Genomic DNA, 5,644 nt, shown 5'->3' on the forward strand with positions numbered 1-5,644 from the left:
GAAAATATGTAAATAATAATAATAAACAATTTTTAGATTTAGCCTCTGCTAATGTTCCAAATAAATTCCAAGTATTTGATTTGGAAAATGAACCAGCATTCCTTTTTAGTTTCCTAAAAACTGCTGGCGAATTTCCAATTAAAATATGTCAATAATAATAATAAACAATTTTTTGATTTAGCCTTTGCTAATTTTTTAAATAAATTCCAAGTATTTAATTTGGAAAATAAACCAGCATTCGTTTTTAGTTTTCTAAAAATTGCTGGCGAATTTCTAATTAAAATATATAAATAATAATAATAAACAATTTTTAGATTTAGCCTCTGCTAACTTTTTAAATCAATTTCGAGTAAAAAATTTACAAATTGAACCAGCATTCCTTTTTAGTTTCCTAAAAACTGCTGGCGAATTTCCAATGAAAATTTGTCAATAATAATAATAAACAATTTTTAGATTTTGCCTCTGCTATTTTTTCAAATAAATTCCAAGTATTTAATTTGGAAAATAAACCAGCATTCCTTTTTAGTTTCCTAAAAACTGCTGGCGAATTTCCAATTAAAATATGTCAATAATAATAATAATAAACAATTTTTAGATTTTGCCTCTGCTAATTTTTCAAATAAATTCCAAGTATTTAATTTGGAAAATAAACCAGCATTCGTTTTTAGTTTCCTAAAAATTGCTGGCGAATTTCCAAGTAAAATATATAAATAATAATAATAAACAATTTTTAGATTTAGCCTCTGCTAACTTTTCAAATCAATTTCGAGTAAAAAATTTACAAATTGAACCAGCATTCCTTTTTAGTTTCCTAAAAATTGCTGGCGAATTTCCAATTAAAGTATATGAATAATAATAATAAACGATTTTTCGATTTAGCCTCTGCTAATTTTTCAAATAAATTCCAAGTATTTAATTTGGAAATTGAACCAGCATTCGTTTTTAGTCTCCTAAAAACTGCTGGCGAATTCCCAATTAAAATATGTCAATAATAATAATAAACAATTTTTAGATTTTGCCTCTGCTAATTTTTCAAATAAATTCCAAGTATTTAATTTGGAAAATAAACCAGCATTCGTTTTTAGTTTCCTAAAAATTGCTGGCGAATTTCCAATTAAAATATATAAATAATAATAATAAACAATTTTTAGATTTAGCCTCTGCTAACTTTTCAAATCAATTTCGAGTAAAAAATTTACAAATTGAACCAGCATTCCTTTTTAGTTTCCTAAAAATTGCTGGCGAATTTCCAATTAAAGTATATGAATAATAATAATAAACGATTTTTCGATTTAGCATCTGCTAATTTTTCAAATAAATTCCAAGTATTTAATTTGGAAATTGAACCAGCATTCGTTTTTGGTTTCTGAAAAATTGCTGGCAAATTTCCAATTAAAATATGTAAAGAATAATAGTAATAAACAATCTTTAGATTTAGCCTCTGCTAATTTTTCAAATGAATTCCGAGTGAAAAATTTAAAAATTGAACCAGCATTTGTTTTTAGTTTCCTAAAAATTGCTGGCGAATTTCCAATTAAAATATATAAATAATAATAATAAACAATTTTTAGATTATGCCTCTGCTAATTTTTCAAATAAATTCCAAGTATTTAATTTGGAAATTGAACCAGCATTCGTTTTTAGTCTCCTAAAAACTGCTGGCGAATTTTCAATTGAAATATATGAATAATAATAATAAAGAATTTGTAGATTTAGCCTCTGCTAATTTTTCGAATAAATTCCGAGTGAAAAAATTAGAAATTGAACCAGCATTTGTTTTTAGTTTCCTAAAAATTGCTGGCGAATTTCCAATTAAAATATATAAATAATAATAATAAACAATTTTTAGATTTTGCCTCTGCTCATTTTTCAAATAAATTCCAAGTATTTAATTTGGAAATTGAACCAGCATTCGTTTTTAGTCTCCTAAAAACTGCTGGCGAATTTTCAATTAAAATATATAAATAATAATAATAAACAATTTTTAGATTTAGCCTCTGCTAAGTTTTTAAATAAATTCCAATTAAAAAATTTGGAAATTGAACCAGCATTCGTTTTTAGTCTCCTGAGACTGCTAGCGAATTTCCAATTAAAATATGTCAATAATAATAATAAACAATTTTTAGATTTAGCCACTGCTAACTTTTCAAATCAATTTCGAGTAAAAAATTTACAAATTGAACCAGCATTCCTTTTTAGTTTCCTAAAAATTGCTGGCGAATTTCCAATTAAAGTATATGAATAATAATAATAAACAATTTTTTGATTTAGCCACTGCTAATTTTTCAAATAAATTGCAAATATTCAATTTGGAATTTAAACCAGCATTCGTTTTTAGTTTCCTAAAAATTGCTGGCAAATTTCCAATTAAAATATATAAATAATAATAATAAACAATTTCTAGATTTAGCCACTGCTAATTTTTCAAATAAATTCCAAGTATTTAATTTGGAAATTGAACCAGCATTCTTTTTTAGTCTCCTAAAAACTGCTGGCGAATTTACAATTAAAATATATAAATAATAATCATAAACAATTTTCAGATTTAGCCTCTGCTAACTTTTCAAATCAATTTCGAGTAAAAAATTTACAAATTGAACCAGCATTCCTTTTTAGTTTCCTAAAAATTGCTGGCGAATTTCCAATTAAAGTATATGAATAATAATAATAAACAATTTTTTGATTTAGCCTCTGCTAATTTTTTAAATAAATTCCAAGTATTTAATTTGGAAAATAAACCAGCATTCGTTTTTAGTTTTCTAAAAATTGCTGGCGAATTTCTAATTAAAATATATAAATAATAATAATAAACAATTTTTAGATTTAGCCTCTGCTAACTTTTCAAATCAATTTCGAGTAAAAAATTTACAAATTGAACCAGCATTCCTTTTTAGTTTCCTAAAAACTGCTGGCGAATTTCCAATTAAAATTTGTCAATAATAATAATAAACAATTTTTAGATTTTGCCTCTGCTATTTTTTCAAATAAATTCCAAGTATTTAATTTGGAAAATAAACCAGCATTCCTTTTTAGTTTCCTAAAAACTGCTGGCGAATTTCCAATTAAAATATGTCAATAATAATAATAAACAATTTTTAGATTTTGCCTCTGCTAATTTTTCAAATAAATTCCAAGTATTTAATTTGGAAAATAAACCAGCATTCGTTTTTAGTTTCCTAAAAATTGCTGGCGAATTTCCAAGTAAAATATATAAATAATAATAATAAACAATTTTTAGATTTAGCCTCTGCTAACTTTTCAAATCAATTTCGAGTAAAAAATTTACAAATTGAACCAGTATTCCTTTTTAGTTTCCTAAAAATTGCTGGCGAATTTCCAATTAAAGTATATGAATAATAATAATAAACGATTTTTTGATTTAGCCTCTGCTAATTTTTCAAATAAATTCCAAGTATTTAATTTGGAAAATAAACCAGCATTCGTTTTTAGTCTCCTAAAAACTGCTGGCGAATTTCCAATTAAAATATATAAATAATAATAATAAACAATTTTTAGATTTAGCCTCTGCTAACTTTTCAAATCAATTTCGACCAAAAAATTTACAAATTGAACTAGCATTCCTTTTTAGTTTCCTAAAAATTGCTGGCGAATTTCTAATTAAAGTATATGAATAATAATAATAAACAATTTTTCGATTTAGCCTCTGCTAATTTTTCAAATAAATTCCAAGTATTTTATTTGGAAAATAAACCAGCATTCGTTTTTAGTTTCCTAAAAACTGCTGGCGAATTTTCAACGAAAATATGTAAATAATAATAATAAACAATTTTTAGATTTAGCCTCTGCTAATGTTTCAAATAAATTCCAAGTATTTAATTTGGAATTCAAACCATCATTCGTTTTTAGTTTCCTAAAAACTGCTGGCGAATGTGAAATGTCAATAGTCAAAATTGAAAATTTATAGTTTTTTGAATTACTCTCTGTTAAATTACAAAATCTATTCCCAGTATTGGTTTCGGTATTTCAGCCACGATCAATTTTTAGTTTCCTAAAAACTCTTGGCAATTTTCTTATTCTACCATTTTATATATACAAATAGATGAGAATTCAGTTTCTTTTCCGCAATATGTTCTCACATCCAGTCGGTTAATTTCTGGAAAAAATTAATTGTTCGGTAAATTTCATTTTAATCGCTCCGCTTATTAAAAAATTTTTTTTTTGTTTGCATTGTTATCATTTCAACTAAACTCCTTACCTTATAATATGAATTAAGATATTATTTTTCCATCTTTTCGTTTAAAATAAATTTTTTCATTTATCTTTATCTCAGTGACCCGGTATTTATTGACAAGTTCAAACTTGTTGATGCAAATTCGGCGTTACACATTATTGACCGCAACTAAAAATAATATTTTTTTATTGTTGTATTTATGACTATAATTTATCCTAAAAATTTATTGGTTTCATTTCAAGAAAGTTTAATTATTATTTAGGCATTGTTTATCGCATTATAACTTTTTTTAATTTTTATTTACCTGCACATAACCTTAGTAAGTGTTTACGTGTCTATGAACCTTTTTTTCTTCTCCGCTATATATTGATTAAGTCACGCACTTCACTCGCTTTAGTTTCACAAATTCCAATTTGTGTTTCAATTTTGTGTAAATGATTCGTAATATTTATCCTTCATGGTCATTAAAATAATCCACTTTTTTATACTCACAACCGAACTTCACTATAAATATATCATGCATGCCTAAGCCATGTGTTAATAACGACAGACAAATATAAGATGGCGGAATCGGAGCGCGTATCGCCATTTTAAATTTTCGAATTCAAACTACTTTCCCATTTGTATTTTCTTTCTTTCCTTATATAATTCTTTCCTTGTCATATTATTTTATATTAATTGAAATTAATTTTTTTTCTAGTTATTGAACAATCATTCGGAAATTCGCGATTACTTTACTATTTTTTTATTCAAACTAATAAATTAAAACCCAAATAGAAAAATGTTAATTTGTGTAGATCTTTTTCCCTTTGCAATGTTAGTTTTAAAAAAAGCAATCATTTCTATTTAATGCATTACAAAATCAGCATGCACTTTTTTGAAATGTTATTTCTTCAATTATTTATGAATTAAAAATTGCTTCACGTTTTCTGTACTTACTTTTCTAAGTATTAAGTTTTTGATGCCTTACTTCCACAATAATTAAATATTTAATTTCATCAGGTACCAACTGTGTTGCGAAATGTACATTAAAAATAATATTTGAATTAGCACCCGATCTAAATTCTTTACTACATTATATCTTAAGCTTACCAGAAGAATATGTAATTGCCAAGGTAATAAAATGCCACACTTAAAACGTATTTTCCCATCAAACAGTCTAATATACTTATTTTTCTTTTTGTTAATTAATTTTTTTTACTAAAATTATAACTATAAAAATTAATTAAATCAATAGTTATTAATTATTACAAATAAATCAACAATGTTAATTAATTATGTTTTTCAATAATCAATTTTTATCAAGTTTAGAAACGTGAATGAATTTTTCTAAAGTTTTTATTTTTTTAGTCTATTTAATATATAGCTAATTATAATAATAATTTTGTTTATAATAATAATAGTAGTAGTAGTAATGATTAGGATGTTAACATTAAATGTGATTGAAGATTT

General features: G+C 24.5%; 1 long non-coding RNA gene across 1 annotated transcript; it reads right to left on the minus strand.

The window, feature by feature from the left end:
• Positions 1–3,679: 3,679 nt before the first annotated feature.
• Positions 3,680–5,334, minus strand: LOC103579065 (uncharacterized). The gene is made up of 3 exons (XR_549490.3): positions 4,497–5,334; positions 4,217–4,360; positions 3,680–4,114 (listed from the first exon to the last, which is right to left on the minus strand). It is a non-coding gene; the product is annotated as an uncharacterized LOC103579065 (long non-coding RNA).
• Between the last annotated feature and the right edge of the window lie 310 nt (positions 5,335–5,644).

The sequence above is a fragment of the Microplitis demolitor genome, chromosome 9 (genome assembly GCF_026212275.2).
Source record: "Microplitis demolitor isolate Queensland-Clemson2020A chromosome 9, iyMicDemo2.1a, whole genome shotgun sequence".
Taxonomy (NCBI): domain Eukaryota; kingdom Metazoa; phylum Arthropoda; class Insecta; order Hymenoptera; family Braconidae; genus Microplitis; species Microplitis demolitor.